At 41.4% G+C, this 24803-nt stretch overlaps 1 protein-coding gene across 1 annotated transcript in view; it reads left to right on the top strand.

Moving 5' to 3' along the window:
- LOC138602911 (homeobox protein PKNOX2-like) overlaps positions 1-24803 on the top strand; it is a 122333-nt gene that overhangs the window by 17522 nt on the left and 80008 nt on the right. Inside the window, exon 2 of the mRNA XM_069674540.1 lies at positions 15123-15204. The gene's annotated coding sequence lies outside the window, so the exon portion shown is untranslated. The remainder of the gene's footprint in view (positions 1-15122; positions 15205-24803) is intronic.

The raw sequence follows: 24803 nt of genomic DNA on the forward strand, positions 1-24803 counted from the left end.
TTGACCTATTGCACAGAACAAAAACATAAAAGGAAATCAACCTGTTTTGGAAACTTTGAAAAACTGCAATATGCAGACATCTTGCACCCTGCCTTCACACACGGAAGGTGTGGTGTAGGCAGTGTGCTCGCACATTCGTGCCGAGTTATTGTTGTAGCATTATGTCAAGCTTTTTTAGGGAATCATCATTGTTCTATCGGCGGAGAATATCGGTAGAAAAATGTCATATCTGCCGATGCCGATATGTAATTTTCAAGCTGTAATCTGCAGATACTGATAACGTACCGATAATATCGTGCATCCCTACCAAAACCCCCCAAGTATGTCTTCTTCTTCTTCTATGAACCCATGCCATGATCTTTAACTAAACCTATTCAAGTTGTTTTGGTACCTAAACGTAACTGAACTGCAACATATTCACAACATAAATAATGTGTTTATAATTTGTTTTCACATCTAAAGCTAATGAAAGGTGAAATGAAAGAATAACATACGTTGCTTTTTCATGATTGCAAGTTCGGCCGTTTTATTTTGAAAACCTGATCTTGCATATTTGTTATCACTAACATGACTGTGGAATGCCCATGCAAAACTGACACAAAAAGGTTACCTAGGCCTCATATTTTGAAACATAGGGCCACTTAAAAAGCTGCCTTATTTAATAATAATAATACATTTTATATATATATATATATATATAGTGCTTTTCATGATACTCAAAGGCACTTTACATTACAGGAAACAAAATAAGAACAGATGATTCTTGACGATTGGAAGTGAGAACGTGTAGCATTTGAATAGCAGGAGATTTGCTTGATTTTGTGGAATCAAAAAACCATAAAGAAAACATGAGGCTTCCTGTAGTGAGTCGTGTCTCAGACGCAGTGATGATTCTTACAGTTTGATTAAATTGATGGGGGTCTGTTCTGGAGAGGGCTGAGTGACTTCCTATGTGTGCATTGTCTGATTTTATGAATGAGACCTTAGTCAAGTTAAGTCATGGTTTTATGTATTCTTTTGTTTAGGCCACAGTTGACAAAAAATCACTCTCTGTAAGACTTTGTGTACTTGTTGAACAGATAAAGGTCGACATGGAGGCGTGGTGTTGCTCTCTGAGAGCAGTGGCTTGTAGAGTTGTGACAGCCGGGCTGTGAAGGTGAGACGTACCGTGGAAGGAGACGAGGGGTGACTTGCACCTACTTTCTGGACGCCCACTTGAAACAGGCCTTTTTATATATATTGGTGTGTGCGTGTGTGTGTGTGTGTGTGTGTGTGTGTGTGTGTGTGTGTGCACGAGGCAGGACGGAGAAAGGAGAGAGAGAAATTGATTGAGAAAGTGCTGTCTGAGTTTTTATTTAGTTTTTTCTGTGTCGATCTCAGTGAAGCGTCTCCCCCCCCCCCCCCTCTCTCTCTCTCTCTCTGTGTCGTGGTCAGTGGTATTTATAAACAGCCTCAGACATTTAATACAGATGACAGCCCACCTTACATTTAAAGACACTATGTTCTGTCCCGGGAAAAGGACAGACAGTACTTTGTGTTTAACTACCTGGATATGGAGCTGAGGGGGGCTGTGAAATAAGTGGAGCATTTCGAAATGTGTGGAGATGCACAGCGGAGAGACTACAGAGGATACCTGAGCGTCAGTAAATCCTGCAGCTCACTCCACAGGGATGTGATGCTTTATTACGGGGAAGTGTGCACACTGAACGCAGCACGACTGCTCCAGCGTGTGAGTGAAAGAGTTAAATTTTTCTTCCTCTGGACTCTCACCAGGAGGGAAGAGTCAGAGAGAAGAGAAGCGAGGTTAGCTCACTTCAGACAGTGACGGGGAATTCCTCGCTGTCTCGCTGCCAGCTTCATTGTGTTTCTTCTTCCCGGCTGCAGACAATGAGACAAAGTTTAACTCCTAAAACTCTGAACTGGAAAAGGTCCAACATTGTCTGCAGTGGTATTTTCATTGATTGTAATGTATTTACTTGTATTATCTTCAAACGCTTCATATTCCTAGAATCTGTACAACCTAAGCTAAGAGGCTGTGTAAGTCAATAAACAAAAATGTTAATTTAATGTTTTGAAATTGTGTCTGAGATTAAAAAAAAATACAAAAATGTGACTTTTTTTCTCATCAAACATTTTTTTGTTGCATTTTGTCAACAACACATTCAAACTGGGCCCCTCCTCCTGGGCTCTTCGTCACCAGAAGCTCACTCTCACTCTCTCGTGCGAGAACACGCCCACCCCGCCGAGCTAACACAGACAGCATCAAGGTTACCTTTAGACTAGCATGCTAACCGCCGGTAACCTTTGCGCTAGCATGCTAACTGCCAGTTAGCTTTGCGCTAGTATTCTAACTGCTGTTTAGCTTTGCGCTAGCATGCTTACTGCTGGTTAGCTTGTCCTACCCAGTTTGAGACACCTACTTGTGTAACAAAAAGAAGGCCAACTCCACATCGCTCTTTCATTCGCTGGTCTGAGGGCCCAGTTGCTTATTTGAACCACTCCCACAGTCACATAAACGCTGTGATTGGCTCAGGGAACCACAACAGTGCCCCTCCTGAAAACGTCCCGTGCAAAGCAAAACAACACAATAGATGCAGAGCGAAGGGTCTTACTAGGTTCCTAGTTCAAATTTCACGTTAGGGTGAAAGGTTGTCTGTCTCTGTGTGTCAGCACTGTGATTGACTGGTGATCAGTCCAGGTGTAACCCCGCCTCTCGCCCAATGACAGCTGGGATAGGCTCCAGCCCCCCATGAACCTGAACAGGATAAGCGGTATAGATAATGGATGGATGTCCTCACTGACTGATTGTTTATTTGATCAATGTAAGATTTGAACTTGGCTGAATTTCCTGAGATGGATGTGACATAAGAGTAGCCTCGATGACTGTCTGTCTGGACTGTTTCCTCTTCTGAGAAACAATGAATAATTCCAGCAGGCAGGGATATTTCTGCTTCTCCTCAGTGTGTTGGATCTGACACTTCAGACATCTGCAGAGTGAAGACATGCCTCAGTTGTATTTCTGCCTTCATGACATTTTAAATATAATATGCATACACAATACATTTGCATTTGTGTGCCAATATGAGCTTGTTTTGGCATGTACAATAAAGCTGTGACTTAGGTTTGGGTTGAAATAAAGCCTAGAGTTAAATACCAATCCAAGTATATATATGTATGTAAATATATATATATATATATGTGTGTGTGTGTGTGTGTGTCTGTGAAAACTGATCCTCATCTGAAAGTTGTCATCTCGTAGATCTCAGTTTCGTTTACTTTGGCGGCACCTATGGCGATAAACGGTAATTGCGGGAGCACAGTTCCCAGATATTCAGACAGTGTTGCATGTGTGACGTCCACGGTTGGCTCCGGTTGTAACTCTTGATTTTCCTGGCTGACGGTCGCTTTCCTTTTTAGACTGTTTGCTTCATCTGAGCGTCGAGTTTGTTTCTTTTTCTTTGGATTTTCACTTCTTGTTGAAGTTGCATCTGTAGTCATCCATCTTTTCTTTGTTTGTTCAGCCATAGTAGATTACTGTTTACTCACAACACTTGCAGAGACTGGAAAAGCAGTCACTTAGCTCCGCCTACCCTCTCTGGCAGACCAACCACTGCTGGCTGATGGAAAACGCGTCACTAACTGGGCGCCTCTTGTGATTTTTTCCGCTAATGTCGCCACAGACACCCAGTCTGTAATACTGCAAATGCAAAGGCTTTCATCAGTGGGCCATAGGCTCAATCACCATTGTGTTACCTCATTCAGCGATAGATAGTGACTTAACAGACATTTATTTACATAAAAATCTTTGAGCTTAATTGACCAGGAAGTGATGAGTCTTCAGTATTGTACCTGCTCACATTGAATAGACAGCAGTCTCATCTTTATCCTGCATCGCTTCAGATCTCCTCTCTAAAGTCTGAAACAGGTGAACAGGTTTAGTGTTCAGCAGAATGACAGCCAGCCGCCCTGCAGGACAAACACGGCTTCTACTGAGAATTTGGTTTTCTTAGAACAAGTAAAAATATCTTCCACAGGGGCGAAACAGTTGACACTGTGTTCATTTTCCACTGTGAGTCTGAGTGTAAGTTCAAGTGCCGATGTGATGTTAGTGACAGGTATAAGAAAGTATCAATCAGAGAAGGAAGATTATTGAAACTTCGAGTAAATTAAACTTCTTGCAATTTCACTTCTATTCTAAAAAACAAAAAAGTCCTAGACCTAATACTCTAGTATTCACTGAGTATTTACAATATAGGTTAATCTTTTGAAGTGTTAAAAGAAAAATGTGGATGTATTAAAAAAATTAAAATAACAAACCCATGTGATATTGATAAATCGGGTAAAGAATGATTGAGATGATATCGTAAACATATAATGTAGTCTTTTATTAAAATAATATGATGGCTTAAAGTTTGGAAGGAGAGCCGAGGGCCGTCAGAAACATGAATCTTCGTATTTATCTTTGTGAAAGTGAAACAACATATGAGTTCAGGAGTCTCAGCAGAGCCTGAGGGCTTCGAGAAGCACGGCTCAGATGATACGCGCTATGTGCAGGAGCTCGCTACCTCCCTTTTATTGCATTTGGGAAGTTGGGCTGAAATATAATAAGTTTACCACGCAGTGAGAAATATGCAACATGGAGATGAAGCTGTATTGTAGCTCTGGTGAAAGAGTGATATAATGAGGAATAGATGGTGGCGTGATCAAACAAATGAACACACTGATGATGAGTCCAATGTAGTTCAAGGCCATCAGATGAGTCTAATACATAACTCAATACATCATTCAATTATAATATTGAAAGAAATATACATTTATTCAGCCTTTCTTTTTAAAGTATCCTGATAAAGATTATTATCAAAATTGTCTTTCTACAAGCATTTTCTTCATCTTTTCTCAGATGCTCACTGTCTGTAGATCTGCCAATACCTCGTTCCAACACACATGATCAGAAATGGAAAAAGTGTGTCATGATATAACATTTAAAAAAGGTAAAAGATGAAGAAAGTTTCTTTGTCTCTGCTTTAATAAATGATTTTGAATGTATTTACGGAATTTTTGGACAGGATGAATTACATCACTGAAATGTAATCTAATTGGTTTGGCTTTTTAATATGACATCTCCTCTGCTACAGAGAGGCTTTGATGTTACTGCATACATGTATAAACTCTTGTAACACTTACTTAAAGGTATACTAAGTAGGATTTTTCCTTGCATTTTGTCAACAACACATTCAAACTGGGCCCCTCCTCCTGGGCTCGTCGTCACCAGAAGCTCACTCTCTGGGGCAAGCTAACACCGACAGCATCACGGTTACCTTTGCGCTAGCATGCTAACCGCCAGTTTGCTTGTCCTAACCGGTTTGAGGCACCTACCTGTCCAACAGAAAGAAGGCCAACTCTGCATCTCACTGGGGCCCAGTTGCTGATTTGAACTACTCCCACACTCACCTGTATGCTGTGATTGGCTCAGGGAACCACAACAGCGCCCCTCCCGAAAATGTCCCGTGCAAAGCAAAACAACAGAATAGATGCAGAGGGAAGGGTCTCACAAGGGTCTGCACACACACTCACCAACATACATGTATAGAGACCCATAAGTGATGATTTATATTATATTATATTTGTAAAAGTTTTCTCGGAAAATCCTACTTATTATACCTTTAAGCTGTTTTGTCAGCGAGCTAAAGCAACCCAGCTGTCAAGTAAAATAGAATGACATTACTTTGTTATTTGTATAAACTGATTGGTAATTTTTCACCTCAATTAGTGTTTGGGTATTAAATGTTCAGACTTATTCTGTTCATTGATCACCTGCTTGAAAAGGGTTGACTGATTTTGCTGGTTTTCAGCCTCTTCACACCTTATTGTCTTATCAGGTATTTGACACAGATATCTTTAGAAATTTTAAAGCTTTTCTCGCTTTTTTAAGTCTTACTTATTTATATTCTAGTTCTGTGTTAATTGTTCTCCACCAAAATCACCAAAACAAATTCCTTGTATGTGTAAACCTACTTGGCAATAAAACCTGATTCTGATTCTTTTCACTGTCACTAAACACCCCCAAATGTTCCTGCACCTTTAGTTTCTATAAGTCTGTGATTCTTTTTCACCTCATTAGCCTCCATTTGGGTAATCTCCGTCTTTCCCATGAGTCCGCCCCCTCCTCCCCTCTTGATGCAGCTTGATTTATTAATTCGAGGAATCCACTCTGACAGAGTGATGACGGGAACTTCTCTTTTCGAGAGTCTTTCCTGACAGTACAGATTGAAGGAAATTACTCCGACCTCTGTTTGTTTGCTCGATCCATCCTGACTCATCATGACGTGGGTATTTTTAGCCGTGGATTCCTGTTTGGCTTCCCCTCCACTGTTCACAAGGGGCTATCATGTTTTCTGAGACAGGCGGGAATAATCAATGTCAAATATCAGCCGAGACACAAACTTTTGAGACCCTTGTGTCACTCTGGAAGTTAGAAATAGTGTGTGTGGCAGCTGGATAGCTCATGTCAGTGTGTGTGTGGACTCAATGTGTGTGTTTGTGCTGTGTTTTGTCTGGCACAGCTGCCTGTATCAGCTGCATGCTCGTTAAATGTTGGGCTTAAACCGGTGCTGACGCCTTGCTGGCTCCGGTTTCTCCTGTGGGAATACCTGCCATTGTCAACCGGAGCCCCTTATAATTCCCTGGAATTAGCCTCAAATGGTTGAAGTTAGCCCGGCCCAAGCTGCAAACTCTGGGGATGTGAAACAAAGGCAATGTGGAAGCACCGAAAACTGCAGTTCCTTGAATGGCCACTTGAGACTGGCTCCAAAAGCAAGTCAATCCCCATTAAGCCCAATGTTGAAATGCTACCGAGCTACTGCTCAGTTCTCTATTCAACTGTACAGGGGTGAATTCTTAGGCTTACAGTCATGCGTATAGGTAGGGGTGTGGCTGTTTTGTGTGACAGGTGGGAGCTGCTACCTGTCTGTTTATGTTGTTGGTGCATTTTGGAGATTTTTTCACACAAATATCAGACAAACAGAAGGGCTTAGAGAGCAGTTTATTTTTATACTAACTGACCCTCCAAGAACTTTGTGCTCCAGCTTTTTCGATGAGTCAAAATATTATCTCTATCTCTCTATTATTATCTCTATGTTAGCACTAATTAGCAGGTGTCTGCACTCACCAGACCTGGCTTGTTAGCTTGGTCAGTGTTAGTCATACATTGATTTGTTTGTGGTGGCCTTTGCATAGGAGTCAGCATTGTTGTTGGCTTTTACCAAAGAGAAATCAGCAGGCCAAAAGGATGAGAAGACCACTTTTTTAAGTTACTAAGTATTAAGGGCAAGTGAGCATCAACTCTGCAGTGTTCTACATATACAGTCTTATACATAACCGACTCTGGTCAGCTACCATCACTCAAAGAATCTCCTCTGTGGGAAACGCGTTGGTTAACCAGCTCATTCGCCAGCTGATGAATCAGCCACAGGTGTAGACTGTTTAGCTTTGACAACTTGCTGTTTGCCCACTCCTCTCGTCTCTCCAGCACCACCCTCTCATCCAAATATAGTCAGTTCTGGCTCCAGAAACATGGCGCAACCAAGATGCCGAATTGGAGGCTTCAAAAAAGGCAGTCAACAAACCAATGAAGGCTGGCCAGATAAAAGCTGCAATAACTGAGCTTTGACAAACAGTTTGAAGACGTGTTGTAGTTCACCAGCACCAAATTTCAGGTGACGCATTCTCTATTGTCCAACATACTCCAGTACAGGTGAGACTGGCTATTTGTGGCCCTTACATTACTGTAAACCCCCTCCCCTGTGTCTGATTCCTCGCTGTGAAGGTGGCCCAGTGACCCGGTATCCTGTTTGTCAGGAGAACAGAAATATTTCTGATTGTTGCACATCCTGCCGGTCACTGATCTGTGGCACATACAGCTGCCGGGCATGAGGACATATTTAGCTTCTATTGTGTGAGATGGAAACAGTCACCCTCTATACCGACTTAATCCAAGGCCAAGTGAATGATTTTAAAGTGTGAGGTTTGTGGGTTTAGTGTCAATATGTGTGGGAGACTCCTGTGAGTTTTGGGCGCAGCAGCCACGAGCGTTATCATGCAAAGTTAATTATTTGCTTCTTTTTTATGTCTCCCTGAATCTTAGTGCCGTAAAAACCTGCCTGTGTTTTATTGGAATGAAATTATGGTTTAATGTCACTTTTGCTATTAGCACTGAGAGTCTGTGCATGCCAATTGATCCTGCTGTTGTCATAGCAACCTGAACCACTAAACCTCAGCGCAGCTGTTGTTATGGAAGCCCTTGAACAGCTGGGGGGCTATAGCTGCAGAGGGATTGTGGGAAACGGGTCTTTTGGTCCTCCCTTCACACCTTGACCCCCAAACTCCTGCTAGTGGAAAAAGAGGAGGATTTGGGAATCCTAAAGATGTCCATCTGGAGTTTCTCTCGGCTCTACAGATCCGCTATGATTAGTTTAGTCGTCAGTTTAGGCAGGAAGTTGTGAATATTTAATCATGTCTGCGTCTTCTCTCCAAACCTGCTTTGCCAGGAAAGCGAGCGGTGAAATCAAATGAGTCAAATGAAGCTAGATTCTCTCTCAGGGTTTGCCTGATGCATTGGAGCATATCCCATTATTGATATGAGCAAATGTTGTACACAGTGCAACAATAAAATAATCATTTCACAAGAAGCACTAGTTGTCTGGGGAGCAGCGCTCTCTGAGTCTCATTCCTTCAGACATAATGAAGCTGGAACGTAACACAAGACCAAGGTCTCATCCTCCTGTAACTCACATACTGCACACATATATATGTGGCAGATGTACTAAGATACCTTACTTATTTATAAGTAAAGTAAAAGTCTTAACCCTCAAAGATCTAGACAGCCACCGCCGGCTAAAATGAGCTCTTGTTCTTAATGTTTAAAGTATAAATCTCACATAAAATTCCATTTTTATTTTTAAATCACACATTTATTGCATTGACTGTCACCTTTATGCCAGAATCTGGTCAAAAAATATCAAAGTATGCTGTTTTATTCTTTCTAATGGCCAGCAGGGGGCGACTCCACTGGTTACAAAAAATAATTAAAATTAGAAACTTAACCTACTTCTCACTTTATTTATTAGCTCAGTAAATGAGGTAATTAGTTTGTCAGTAACACAGAATAATTGTCATTCTGGTCCAATTTGAAATAAAATAGACCCTAAAGCAAGCTATGCATTTGGGCATGTCTACCTGTGATTGACAAGTCGCTACAAGGGTGATTTGAATTATTATTAATTATATTGAAAAAAAACTCTGAGGAGAGAGCTGTTCATTTTATAGTTAGTACATGTAGTACATGTAGGGTTGCAACCCATCCCTTAAAACACGGAATTGTCCCATATTTGACAATTAAATGGTGCCCCGTCCCGTATTGATTCAAAACGGGATGGGGTTTGTCCCGTATTTTTGAGTTGGATTGAATGCAGCTTCATCCCACCCGCATTCTGTGATAGGGTTAGACCGTCAGGATCAGAGCCAATCAGAAATGGCCTCTTTAGTAATGTTAGGCTACATTATGATGTGATTGAAGGTTGAGGTTTACAGTCGGATACATGACCATTTATTTAATACATGAATCAAAATATAAATCCATAAATCCTTAAATAGCCTACTAATGGATTAACAATAGGTATATAAAAAAAACAATAAATAAATAGATTTATGTACCAATAATGAAAGTTTTGTTTTACTTAGTTTTTAGATCTAAAAATGTTTGTGGTGTTTCTGTGTGGTTTCACAGTTTGGGTGGCGTGACTGCAAACAATGACAAATATTTTTGCCAAAACCCGTGTTCGCACCTAATACTTGTTCAATTTCATTATCAATTTCTCATGCTGCTCCTCCCCCCTGTCCTTTCAGCTTATTTCTAATGTCTGTCAGTAATAAAGCAGTTCAAACTTTATGAATATTAATACTTTTGGTGAAACCATGTTTTAAGCTATGATTTACCACCAATGGGGAGTCACAGGGCCTGTGGTGGTCGTGGCCCCGAGGAGCGGACATCCTTTATTTTTTAGCTTGGAAGGAAGGCAACCTTAAGTACATGTTAAAAGCCAGGTACAAAATGAGCCTACCAACTAATATCACAGCCAGTGTGAATTAAGGATGCACCTTTCTAACCTAGTTAGCACTAGCATTAGCTGGTATAAACAGTCAGTGGATGTGTCTGAAGACAGAGCGAGCAAACAGGCTGTCTGCCTGTTTCACACTCAAGCAGAGACAGAGATGATAATAAAGGGCAGCTTGTTACACTTCAAACCCCTGTCATCGCTGTGTTTTTGTTTGAAAAGTATGGGTGGTGGGAGTGAGGAGCTTCAAGGCTATTGGCTGCTGTAAGCGCCAATCAATATGGACAGCAAGTCCTCCCTAGCTTTCTTTTTTCACAGGAAACATGCAAATATGTCTTTTCAGGAGCACTTTCAGTTAAAGTACGGGAGAAAGATCAGCAAAATGTTCTTAAGGTTTAAAAGTAGAAGTTGTTGTTAGGCTGTGTAGCCCCTTTACAACTAGAATACATTGACAGTTAAGACTGTGTTACTGTCCTCCACTTACTGTTTATGTGTAGGCTACCTGTGTACACATGTCGAGGCAGCAGTGTGACTGATGGCGGCCCATTCAGGAATGCTAATGTTTCCTCTGTGGCTTTTGCGAGGAACACGGTGATTAGACCTCCAGCCCCCTGGGTGGAGCCCCTCGCTGCACCGGCTCCCGCTCTGATTTACTTTGACGTCAACAGGAAGGTCAGCTGGGTCCCAGAGGGGTCATGGAGAGACGGTGCCCGGTGTGTGTATACAGAGATGCTCCTGGAGGATCCCAGCCGGGGCCGGAGGGATGACCGAGGGAGGAAGGGCCCTCGGAGCTTAGGGAGGGCTTTGGGAAGGATTACTGAGGAGCTAAAATGTTTTCTTTGTGGCTGAAGGAAACCTAAGAAATGCTCTCAGCCAAATCTCCCAAGGACTGAGGGGGATGTTTGGCTGGGAAACTCAAGCTACATCCTAAAGACTCTCTCCTTTTCTGGGGCTTTGAGCTTGTCTTTACTATCATTTACTTGCCCTATTTCCTTTCACTGTTTTGAGCTCCAAATCTTTTATCGTTAAGAAAGAGCCTTGTGGAAAAAAGAGGGGATCAACCAATGCTACACATGTGTTTCCCTCCAAATAAAGAATGCTTATTTATATTGTGACGGGAGGGACTGAGTGTAAATGTAATTATGGAGAGGAATCTGTGAGACATACAGACCTTTCAGTAAATACAAATGTAAACCAAATAAGCATGACATAATGTACATCATATATGTTCTGTAGCTCTCATAAGTGAGTGCATTAAAGTGACTGTATTAGAGCACCATGAAGCACATCCCTTCTCATTGTTTTAAATGGAAGTTGTAAAAAAAGTGGACACCGAAAAGCATTAAAAACTTTTGTAATACCAATTCTTGAAACAATCTTCACAGAGTCATTCTCTCACAATCAAATTTCTGTTGTTTATCCATTATGTGTTCAATGGACCACTTTATTTGCTACATCTCAGTTGATGTAAACAGTCATACTTACTTCCAGTCAGAGGTTCCTCAAAATTGGTTAAACAGTGGGACAGAATATTAAGGTTTTACAGTTTTTCACTGCCCTGATAAATTGATCCAACTAATATAAAGTATGCTTGAACCCAACTCAGAATTGTCATTTGGCTGTTCAGTATAGAGCTTCAACTATTCTGTACTTTTTTTGTAGTTTAGCACCACACCAAACTCCGACATACTCCTATACTCCAAGTGTTTCAAGTGATGTAGCTTTTACCTATACCATTTAACTGTAAGGTAAAGCTAAAGTTAGTAGCAGCTAGGTTAGCAGCCCCTGAATGAGAGAAACAGCAACTTTAAAGGGGGGGTATTATGCTAATTTTACGCTTTATATTTCACTCTGTGATACCTGTGGAGTAGATTAGCATAATCTACAGTAAAAAAAATCTCACACTGGTGCTCGATGCAGGCCCTCATATAGCCTAGCGTTCACAGCAGCCTGCAGACTGAGCTGAGAAGCCTGGGGATTACTCCAACTTTTAGCTACAGATCTGAAACTTCACGTTTAGTCTGGACATCCAACATTGTAACTTAATGTCTTAAAATATGAAACAGCATAAGGCCCCCTCTTTAAACTTTTTTTCTTCAGTGTTTTGTAAATGAGGAGACCTTGGGTAGTTCAGATTCTAGTCAAACCTTCATGAACAGCTCGCTGCCCCTCCTGACGCCCTGTGGCTGTTAAAGAAGAGTGTCGGAGCGACACAGATTTATTGTATGAAACAGCTTTTAAGGAGTTTTAACAGGTTTTTTATTGACAGCTCTGTTTGTCTTGGGGATGAGGAGACCTCTGTGGATAATTTGGCTCCTGATATAAACCTCTGAACAGAAAACATTAAAGGAATCCTCTCCTTTAAAACAGGCCGAGCAAAAACAAAGAAGCTAGCTGCAGCTCAGCTTGCAGCCTCTCCTGACGTCGTGTGTCCACCAAAGAAAAGTGTCGGATAAACACTTACTTTTAAGGCGAAACTGATTTATTAATCCTTTTTTTCTTTTACCAGTTTTAATCACAGAGGAGCTGACATTTTGCTGATGATTTCTTTCAGGACTCTGTTAAGCCTTCCCTCGCTGTTGCTCCTGCATTACTTGATCTAGAATGAGCCAAAAAAAATGTAGTGTAAATATTAAACTGCAAAAATGCTAATTGACTCGTGGACTTCTCAACTTACTGTTTTAAAACCGTAGACTTATGGAGAGCGGCCCTTAAAGGAGAGAAAGGTTTCTGCTCTTCTCGGTAAATCTCCAGCTTTCATTCCAATTCCCCCCGATCCTCGGCGGGCCTCTGGTCGTACCTACCTACCACACACACACAAGTCCCCGCTGAGCTGTGCAGCGCTGGATAAATACCATCCCTTCAGAGGCTCTGTGTTAGCAGATTGCTGGAGGTAGGCGGCCTGCTGTGAGGCCCAACCACACTCCCACTGTTCTGGAGGAGCTTTAAGCGAAAGATCAGGTGTCCGGCCCTGAATGCTTGATTGAACTTAAATCTTTTGCATGTGCGCTGTAACTCTCTCTGCGCCCCGCGCTCCGTGTGGCCGGCCAGTCAATTTCTCGAAGGAATTTAAGTTAGAGCTCTCTGACCTCCCTGTTTTCACCTGAGTCATGGAAAGTTATAATCAGATTCTGTTTGCTGTTTCAATTCATATCAAGTTCTGATCAAGTTATACAAACAAATAAAGAATGTATGTATGAATCAATGCCTTAAAAACACTTCATTACTGTGAGAACAAATTTGAATTTTTTTGCAGAAGGATTTTTCCTTTTGGTAGTTATAAGAACTTATTCCCAAACTACACCTTTCACACCAAATGTTCAACTTATTATTATTCAATTGTTTTATTTTACTTCTATGCAACCATTTATTAAATGTATGTATTGTATGTAATTTAAGACTAAAAAACAATAGTTCTGCCCTACTGTTTACATTCAACTATCAACTAAAGTTTTATAACACAAGTTGGATGCTCTTCATTAGCCAACAGTGATGTGACAAGATGTTGGAAATGACTGAGGTTTTCTTTTTAAAGTGATAATCTGGAAGATTTTTAATTTTATTAAATGTCTGTTAAGTCTCTATCTATCACTGAATGGGGTAACACAATGGTGATTGAGCCTATGGCCCACTGATGAAAGCCTTTGCATTTGCAGTATCACAGACTGGGTGTCTGTGGCGACTTTTACAGAAAAAATCGAAAGCGGTGTCCAGTTAGTGACGTGTTTTCCATCAGCCAGCAGTGGTTGGTCTGCCAGAGAAGGTAGGCGGAGCTAAGCAGCTGCTTTTCCGGTCTCTGCAAGTGTTGCGAGTAAACAGTAATCTACTATGGCTGAACAAACAAAGAACAGATGGATGACTACAGATACAACTTCAACAATAAGTGAAAATCCAAAGAAAAAGAAACAAACTCGACGCTCAGATGAAGGCAAAGGAAAGGAAAATCAAGAGTTACAACCGGAGCCAACCGTGGACGTCACACATGCAACACTGTCTGGATATCTGGGAAGTGTGCTCCTGCAGTTACTGTTTATCGCCATAGGTGTCGCAGAAGAGAACAAAACTGAGATCTTCAAGTTAATATTTAATAGTTAATATAGTAAGGCTTACATATATATAGCTAAAGATTTATGTCTTCTGAGTGTCACAGGACCAGGGAAGCAGGCTGATCTCATTCAGAGTTCGCACTTATACCTAGGAAAAATCAAGTAACTGAGACAATTTGGAGTTCTGACTCGCTGTTGAAGAAGGTGACATAGCAGAAAGACTAATTTAGTCCTCTTTGGATGCTAGTTGAGGGCAATGAATGGTTTTAAACAATGCAGGACTTTCCCCCAGGAGGCTGGCGTTTGAGTCTGAAACAAAAATTCAACTGTGTGTTATTATTTTAACCCACATGATGATGTGTTTCATAAAGTGTACAAAGTAGTTTTTGTGCCTGAACAAAACCAGAGAGTTTCATGTTAGAAATTACACCAACTTTAGAGGGTACCTTAAAACAGACAGAACTATGTGTTAGACAGGAAAACAGAGCTTAGAGGAGACCTGGAAACAGTCACTACCGTGGATCTTTATGAGATGTAAAATAGGGGCTGGGAAATTTACAACCTGAGGATTAGAACCCTTTTTTATCAGCAGGATAACACCTAACTGTTGCATAGCTGTTTGTTAGATATCAAATGAACTGTTGTATTGACAGGCAGTGGGACACATTGCTGGGTTTTGACCTGTCAATGCCACTTTTGCTTTATCCTTTAAATCAGTTTTTGTGTTCTGTGAAGCAGCCAGATGCATCAGACACTTCCTCTGTATCTGCACTGATATTGATTCTTTAGAAGCTATAAACAACTGTGATTGTACGGTGAAGATTACAGTTTTAATGCTTCCAGTATAAGAAAGTGGAGTTGACGATAGCTGCGTCCCTGCGGTCATGGAAATGTTTTGTCACTGATCTCCTGCGTCACCATTTTCAGCATTATGACTTATGAAGGTGTTGTCCTCTGTTTACAGGTTTTGTGCAGAGGGTTGGATACCAGGCCACGGAGCTGAGAACAACACTGAAAGCTGCTGTGTTGCCGTGGGCAAGCTAACTGTAAGTTCTCTGTTGCATTCCTATATTATAGAGCCACGTTGTATAAGCTTGTGGTTGTTTACACACATTATTAAGAAAGCTGTGTGCAGTTCCAAGCACATGTTTCATGAGCACATTCGTTCTGTCTTGATGGACTTTTATTACCAGTGTATCTGGCAGAGCTAATCAGTGTCTTCAGAGACCAGCAGCAGTCTGTGATTTAATTTAAGAGCAAACAATCAGATGTAATTCATGCTATAAACACGTCGGCATACCAGAGTACACGGTTGATGATGACCCTGCAATCACTCAGGCCAGGTGAAATCTGACCATCATTTCAATCACCTGATCATTTGATGTCTGCATTTATTCAACACCTGAATGAGAGCTTTGATTTGTGTGCTCAGTTCTTTTGATGATTGATGATTCACTCACTAACAAACATGTTCTTCACATCTTGGGCCAAATGAACATGAATGTGACTTAATGATCTGAGTTTGAGATGCTGGTGCTGGCTTCTATAAGGTTGATGTGATTTGCTGTCCCAAAACTTCACCTGGACAGAGTTTAGATTTAACTGATCAACATTTTTAGATCAGTTAGGGCCGTATACTGGTTGCTAACAAGTAATTGTCTGGTTTTCAATGATACCTTGGAGAGGATGATGGTTCTTGTATTGCCATGATAGGACAAGAGATAAATGTCCTCCTATTGTCCCTATGGATACCCATGACTTGAACTCAGACAGGTAGTGTAGTGTTTTTCTTACCTGTAACTTCTAGGGATGGGTATTGTTAGGATTTTACAGATACCTGTATCGATACCAATACTGCTTATTGATACGATTAGGGTGTCTGATAATGTGCCTCTGTAAGGGGGGTTAAGGGCTGTGGTCATCTTCCTACAGTAACAGTTAACATTAACAGCAAATGTAGTAACAGTAAGAATCATAAGCCGCACAAAAATAGTTTTCTGGCTGTCATGGCAACTCAAAATTCAAACTTCTGCGAGCTATCAGTTACTAGCGTACCCAAACTAACTGGACTCCACTGTAGTGAAGTAAATCTTTTACAGTAACCATGGCGACAGCTCTGTGACATTCTGCAGTGTCATTTTCCCTCATTTAGCAATGAAGAATTGGTTTCACTTGGATGTCTGACATAACTAACGTTAACTAACGTTACCCACTGCAGATGAAGCTTCTTGGTTGGGTCTGACCATCTTATACAAGTATTCTGTTCATTTATGCCATCGGGTTTGGAAAGGGTTGGGTAGAAACATGAAAACTTCTGATGGTGCTGGTTAGTTTCAGAGGATTAAATGTGAACATAATGAACTTCACTTGACAACACTTGGTTGAGGGTTGGGTGTTTCGCTTCTGACTTTAGGATCCATATTGGATGATTTCTGCCTCACAGCCAGTGCCGACATGGCTGACAACTTAGAAAGTCGCCCACTGTGTCCTTAATGTTGCGAAGCTGAAAGTACTGGTATCGTTGTTAGGTAGGTGGAAGGTGTACAACAGACTTCACTTTGATGCAGGAGACCAGGATTTGTGTGTTTGTCACCACACACATGAAATTAACATAGGTGTTAATAAAAAAAAACTACAGTGAAAATCCAGTGTTTAACCTTGTAAACATCTCCATGTGGTGTTCTTCATGTGCTACAAGACACATCAGGGACAACATCAGCATCATCTCCATGGCTGGGCCTGTCTGCTTTTAAACTGCAGTGTACCAAGGACAGGCTGAACAACACGTTTTCAGATTGGCAGGTTTGAGACGTCACAAACCTAAGGAGCCAATCCTGTTAATGGACGGGGTGATGCTATGCATATCATTATGTGTAACCTATGGCAACCACTTCGACGATGCGCAAGCCAGCTGTAACTGTCATCGTAATTTTTGCAAACTCACTTCTGACCACTAATGTTAACGTTACTACTACTAATGACTACATTTCAAGCTAGCTAAGTTTCAACAAGCTGCCGCTAAACGATGGCAGAGACATGTTTTGTTTTTGAGACGTAGGGGACAGTTGGAAAGGTGCATAGTGGGCGGGGACTATGCAGATTTGGGGATTTTTAATGAGGGAGAAGGAGGAGCTGCCTTGGGAGGATTTTTACAAGGTAATTAAAGGTATTTTGCAGAAAGAAACATATCAGACACACTTTATTATTTCAAGCAGAGCATTTTATGTCTTAAAACATGACCGGAGCTGCTCTTTAAGCATAAGTATGATCCCTGGAGGTTGCCTTACCTCTCGTCCCAGGTTATCAAACACTTAAGCTTGTCACAGCATCCCAAACTGACGCACAAGGTAGCATCTGATTTGTTTCATGAAAAGGTCTGTTTGGTTAGGTTAAGGCAAAAAGACTTAAAAATATCACTTTGTGGGTTAAATAATGACTTGAGGTTGACTTTTGATTTAGTTTGAAACCTGGTTTCCTGGGCAAAAGTTCAGCTTTCCATGTGAAGTGTTCTTTCTGTAAACTCTCTGCTGCTGGAAATATGCCTCTAAATCCTAATGAGTCTTTGTAGTCCAACCCTGTGAAGGCCCTTACATTAGGAAGAGGCCTTAGACAAAATACGAGCTAAGACAATGGGCGATCTGTACACACATGGCGGTCTCTAGCTGATTGCCAGAGGAGGTCTGGTTATACTAAGCCGTTTGTCTCTTCCTACACACAGGCCAGACTAATCGCACAGCCAGTCTCCATGTCCTCTCAGCCCCTAAGTGTTCCCCCCTCCTGCCCTCCCTCTCCTCACCCCAAACCTCCAGCACAATTCCCCACCAAGGATTGTTTTACGCTTAATTTTGTTAGACTTAATGAGATTTCACTAATTAAATCTCCTCCTGGCTGGAGACCCCCCCTTTATATGGCCCCCCTACCACTTACAATCATCCCAGCCCGTGGAGTGATTGCTCGTACAGCTATTTTACACAAATAAACTTTTTCATGGAGAACAGGGACAGTGGGTTGCACAAGGACAGGCCTGTGTTACTCTGAGGATTTCCAATTTCGCGCCAAGATGCTCTGCTGCACTTAGCACTTATAGATAGCCGATAGGTTTCCAATCTGATGTGGTGGAGAAGGGCAGGAAGTAGTTGTAGAGCACATCAAGATGTCTCCGCCTCATAAAGATGAGGTGCTGCAGAACATGTCAGAACATGATAGTAAACAAGGTTAACTTCTTTGCTGCAGCTGTCAGGTTTGGTGATATATAACACCAGGGTTTAGAATATTTTTACAGCTTCAACTCAGAAACTCAGAGATATCCAGGTTTCTTTAAAGACAGATATTTTACTCCAATCTTTCGTGATATAGAAAATATATGATTACTTTTAGTAACTTCCACATCTATTGAAAAAGGAAAACAGAGAGTGGAAAAACCTTCGTATTTCAACTTATATATTAATACCACAATAATTTTATTCAAATATTAAGTTTGTCTGTTAATCATGAGTTATGCAGCGATGGAGTTACCAGAGAAATTCACCGACAATCTTTTCTAAGTTGCTACATCATTTGTTTTCCATGTCGTATCCAAGAAACAGTGAATATACAAGGCTGCACAGACCACAGACTGTAAAAAAAGATGGCCGACATGACAGCTCCCTAACAGTGCAGCCAAACCCTATCTATCGCCCCCTGCTGACTGACTGCAGTATAGGTCATAAAGCCCGCCTCCTCCATGTTAACAGATGGGACATGAGTCAAACTATAAAATCAAAATACACGTCAAATACATTTTTCTCAAACATGGTTTCTATCATTATAGTAAGTTCTTATCATGTTGATTTAAGTTTCCAAGTGTTTATTTTTCTGACAAGTTTATTTCTAATTAATTATTTGATGCTGTAAAAACAACGATTGACAGCTCTGTTGACAAATACGGCTCCTGCAGCCGATCTGTTCCGGATTAGCAGAGTAGAGGAGAAAGGCGAGAGGAAACGTAACTAAAACAATCCCTACAGTCATTGAAGTTTACATATCTGTGAACGTTAACCTCAGACCAACACAGAGAAGCTGTTCTGCTGTTTTTTTCAGTAAGTTAAGTGTGTGTTTTGGTTAGCAGAAGTGGCTACGGCGGCTCCACCCGCCGATCTCTACTGCGCAGAGTCTGGCTCCAAATGACGTCACCATCACAATATGGCAGCGCCTATCACGGGGGCTATAGTGCCATCAGTTTCGTACAATGACAGCAGATGCAGTCAAGTCGTTAATCTATATACAGTATACAGTCACAAACACAGTGAAAGTAAAATCATTTTTTGTGCCCATTTATAGAACGCTGGCATCGGTTTAGCTCAGCAGTTTTGTCGGCAGAAGCCGCTGTGCAGAGGCAACTCCCACCCTCGGGCCTTTAATGCGTCATCCCCCATTCACTTCCCATGTTTCAGACAATATCCACTGTCTTCTCTATAAATAAAAACATAAAAGGCCAAAAAAAAAATCTTAAAAAAAAAAAATCAAACGTATTAACTAACTACTAATAACTATTCAAAGAATAATAAAAGGGACTCTGATAAATTGACGTTGTATGTTCGTTGAACTTTCTGTATAGGCCTGGGGACTGGTCGGATCCACTGTTTTTATTTTTCCAGGGCTGGTTTGACAATCCCAAATATAATTTCTTTTATTCCCTCTTTGTGTTTTTCCCCCTCTTTTTCCCTCTTTGTGCAGAGACGTTTGACTGTCCAATATTGTCTAGCTTTCTTTCAAGAAGTGTGGACTGAATGTTTGCAATGCTTAAATGTGATTGTTCCAAGGGTTGTTTTAACAGTCTCAAATATAATGGCTGGAAACTTAATACCATAAATAGCCTTTGTATTTTAAACCATTTATAAACTTGATAAACATCCAGTTATTTGTACTCTGATGTCAAATATGTTGTGAAAAATATAAAATCTATGGAAAAGTTTTGAAATTTGAGTCCAGTAAAGTGGATTTTGAAATGTGTAGGAACCAGTGAACCTTACAGCTGTGACCAGTCAAATATTATCGCACAGTAGCCGAAGCTCTTAAGCAAATCCAGGTGACAGGAATTTCCTGTTAAATCGCACACATGTCCCAGATATATGTCCCTAATAATAATCCTGCTTCAGCTGTGTGGCAGCGCTAAAAGGGAAGTGCTGAAGGGTGGGACCATCGGTTCAAGCAGCGAGGCCTTGGAGGTCATTGTTGACAGCAGTCGCTTGCCCTGCTATTGTGGACGACCCTGGGGGACTCTCACACTGTCTATTGTGGGAGCCGGCCCCCCGTTTCCCGTTTGAGCCCTGGACACCCGGTGCCAGCTCTGCCGCTTGGTTCTTCAGCCAAAAAGTCCATTACACCCCTCACCCCCTTTCCCTCCCATGAATCTGTGTCCATTGTAGCCCAGCACCCCCATCCCCTGCCTCATTTATTCACACACTCACACACACACACACCGCGTCCAGCCTCAGAGCCCCCTGTGCCGTGGCGTTCGGGTGGGCGAGTGGGCAGCGTGCCCGTTTCAGATGGGAGTGCTTCCTTGATGAAGGCCGAGCTGATCGGGTTTCTGCCACCTGTCATTCAGCTTAGGAGGCAGGAAAGGGGGCAACAGTGGTGGTGGGCGGTGGGAGCGAGGGGGCACAGTGGAGTGGGGGTGTTAACAGGAGAATGCCATGGCAATCTGGCACCCGGCCTGCAGCCTGCTGTTGTCTCTGTATGGGCTCCCAGACTTCTAAAGTCGTCCTTTTAGTTCAAGCAGTGGTGAGTTCCCTGATGTAACAGTAAAATAAGCCACTTTCACACATTGTCATGTAGTTTTGTTCCTTTAAGAAGCCTGTAGAAAAGTCTTTAACATGACTTGTCACTATCTGAATGTTATATAGAAGACAAAACATCAAGTGTTGTTCAGAGGCCTCTCAAGTCTAACTATTTTTGCCTACTTTACTTGCTGCATTGTATCTGAATTTACAACAAATGAAGGTCTAGGTGCATTTCAAAATGCCCACAAGGATTAAGTATATATATGAGAAAACCTGTTGCATATTTAATTTAATTTAAAAAAATACTAGTGCATCATATGTAACAGACTTGAAGACATTAGATATAAGTAAAAAGTGTTTTTTAAAAAGTTTGTTTTAAAGTAATAATCTCCAAGAATTTCATGTAAATAAATGTATATTAAGTCTCTATCACTGAATGAGGTGACATAATAGTGATTGAGTCTATAGCCCACTGATGAAAGCCTTTGCATTTGCAGTATCACAGACTGGGTGTCTGTGGCAACTTTCAGAGAAAAAAATCACAAGCGGCGCCCAGTTAGTGACGCGTTTTCCATCAGCCAGCAGTGGTTGGTCTGCCAGAGAAGGTAGGCGGAGCTAAGCGATTGCTTTTCCGCTCTCTGCAAGTGTTGCGAGTAAACAGTAATCTACTATGGCTGAACAAACAAAGAACAGATGGATGACTACAGATACAAGTTCAAAAATAAGTGAAAATCCAAAGAAAAAGAAACAAACTCGACGCTCAGATGAAGCAAACAGTCTGAAAAGGAAAGCGACCGTCAGCCAGGAAAATCAAGAGTTACAACCGGAGCCAACCGTGGACGTCACACATGCAGCACTGTCTGGATATCTGGGAAGCATGCTCCTGCAATTACCGTTTATCGCCATAGGTGCCGCCAAAGATAACGAAACTGAAACTTTAAAATGCAGACATGACAAAAATTGAGTTGTTTGGGAGTTAATGAGTTGATGAGCCTGTGTGACCAAAGACTGCTGGAAAACAAAAAACATAAATATTTGAGCTTGATAACTTACACTCACGCAAAAAAACTCCTGGCCAACAGGGCCAACATGCTGCAGCCAGCCTACCTGTCTCTAAGGCCACGTTTGTTATTGGTCCGGCCTTGTTCGCTGCTCCCAGCCAACTCGATTTCTCCTTCCTCTTACCGGCCAGCCACAGCTTCTGTGGAGGAGGTACAAACACCAATATCCCTCCGGTGCTCTGAGCTGCCACACCATTTAAGATTAGGAAGTTGAAAAGCTAACTGAGCTAACTAGCTAACAGCAGCTAAAGTTAGCAGCAGTTAGCAGTAACTTCCCATAATCCCATGAATCATTGGGAGTTGGGGTTGAGCAGCCATGGTACATCAGGGGAGAAGGTAGAAAAATATGATCCAGTTTCACAAAGATCTGTGAATAAACATTTTGCACTTGGCTCTGGCGGTGTCTCTCGTTTTACCAACCAAATTTCTTGTCTCATCTGTGGTCTGATAAACAGTTAACTCATCAAATTTAGTGTCTTTTTCTCTTTGGTTGAATATTAAGCTGCTCCATTCAGCTCCCCCGAGAGGCCTGGAGGTCTTCATTTGAGTTCATTGGATATAAGCGTTTTCTTTTTCACTTGTTTTTCCTTTTTGAGAAACTGTTTTTGGTATTTGAAGCATGTCTTTTGCAGCACTTTTCTGTTTTCAGTATTTTATGTGTTTTTGATTTGGCAGCGTTTCTGAAGCTGAAGCACATTTCTTAAATGGAAATGATTTGGCCCATTGTGGTGCAATTGCCCTTCATGCTTTACAGACCAAAAGCAATCTGACACTGTCAACTTAAATCTATTAAGCATCCAACTGTACTGTTTATCAAGAATTTAAAATATGTTAAGGAGCTGCTTGGCATCTTTTGTCCTGACTTTCTACTAACTAACAACACAGACAAACAAACTAGAGCAAAAATGTGATCACCTTGTCGGGGGTAACAAACGATATAACCTGCTGTAACTCATCACAGGACTTCATCTCACACACACAGCATGTTATTACAGATCGGACGCTGGTGGAAAGCTGGCACTAAAATGTTCATGGCCTCTTTTATTGTTGCTCATGGAGAGAATTTCATTTTCTTTGTTGCAGGTTTCCTCAGTTGTGATTTTAGTCCTGCCAGGCTTATGTTCTTATTCTGTGAGATCTAAGTTAAACCAGGACATCTGGACGTGAGCATTAATCATAATAAAGAGGAAACTTTGGGATGTGAGAATGAAGAAGTTCTTCCTTATGAACATAGTGTTGAAAATCTTATGAAGGTACTGCATTTTAGATTTTTGGCCTTACCAGATATGAAATCATTCAGCCTGCCATTTTACACGTCACATGGGGCAGTGTGATAAACCTGAACCATGCAAACTTTAGGCCTGTCGGTTTGTTTAAAACACGCACAGCTGAATGTAAACAGGTGAGAGGCTGTGTGTTAGAAGCTGATGTAAGACCTAGAGACTCCTACTCTCGGACATGTCAAAAGGATACTCCTCAAACATCAAGAAGCAGAAATTGCTCATTAACAAGGTTTTATCTCAGATATCCAAAAGGAATATGATGTTCACATGTTCTGCTTTGTCTCACGTTGTTTTAAACTTGTGTCTCGATTTTAGTTTGAATTTAGCCTGCTAACTTTATACCTGGCAGTGTACTGCAGATGTAAACTATACTTCAGTGTAATTTCACTATATTTGCAGTAATATGTATTATAGCAACTGTCCATAAGAAATAAACAGAATTAGGGCTGAATACTTATGTCTGTGTATGATGTGTAGGCCACATTTACATTAAAACGGTAATTTGACACACATTTAATCTTTAACAAATATTGCGCCTCCTGTGATTTCAAAATTGCAGCCCTAAACTGAACATGAACTACTCGTATCAAATACAGAATCACGCTGACGTTGTGACCATATTTTATCCGGTTAAAAACAGGATGAAATGAGCTCTTCGACATTCAGGCCTGATTTCACTCGGTTTTCAACCAGATCTCAGCGTTGACATCCCAGTCGGCGCTCACTGGGCCGTGGTGATGACTGATTTTTGGCTCTATTTAGGCTAAGGAATAAAAAAATAATCTTTAATCAACGATTGTAAGGCACACTGGCACACACACTCTCTCTGACCTCTGTGTTACATGAGTGTGGGGTCACGCTCATGCTCTACATTATTAGCCTCACTGTGTGATCCCACACTTCCCTCCATCACACTCAGCAACTCTATGCTTAACCATCATCCTCCAATCCATCCATATCCATTTCTCCCTCGCCCGGGCTCTTTACCCCACCAACCCTAATTGTAATTATGTTGATTTAACTTAGACACATGCGGCTCCCTCCCGCCATCTGAATGGAAGCTTATTAGTTTGAATATTTTTTTTATATTTATTTATTCCCATTTCTCAGGGTCCCTGTCGGCATTTCCAATTACTCTTGTCGTGCGGCTGTAATTGCCTCCATGCTAATGGCCGCCAGACAATCGTGCTAAATGAGGTGAGGCCGAGAGGCTAGGAGCCCGACTTCATTAAGAGCTAATGGGATTTTATAAGGGGGACTGAAGACCCAGCTCATCAAAAAGAGGGAGATGGAAGGAAAACAAAACAGATGGAGGGGGAGAGCCAAATCACCACGATTTGAACTCTTTTCCTGCACCAACAGAAAAAACAGAACAGGTTATTCTTTGTCTGAGAGACAATTACACAGACAGACTCTTACAGCGATAAACAGATAAATGTATCATTCCTCTGGCTAGAAGCAGCTATTTTTATGTGTCTCATGCTCTTGGAAGCTGCTTTAGAGGCAACTATTTCATTCTTGGCAAAGCAACATGACA

This window comes from Semicossyphus pulcher, unplaced genomic scaffold (genome assembly GCF_022749685.1).
Source record: "Semicossyphus pulcher isolate SPU_LCO1_2020_fin unplaced genomic scaffold, fSemPul1.0.p SCAF_10, whole genome shotgun sequence".
Classification (NCBI taxonomy): Eukaryota; Metazoa; Chordata; class Actinopteri; order Labriformes; family Labridae; genus Semicossyphus; species Semicossyphus pulcher.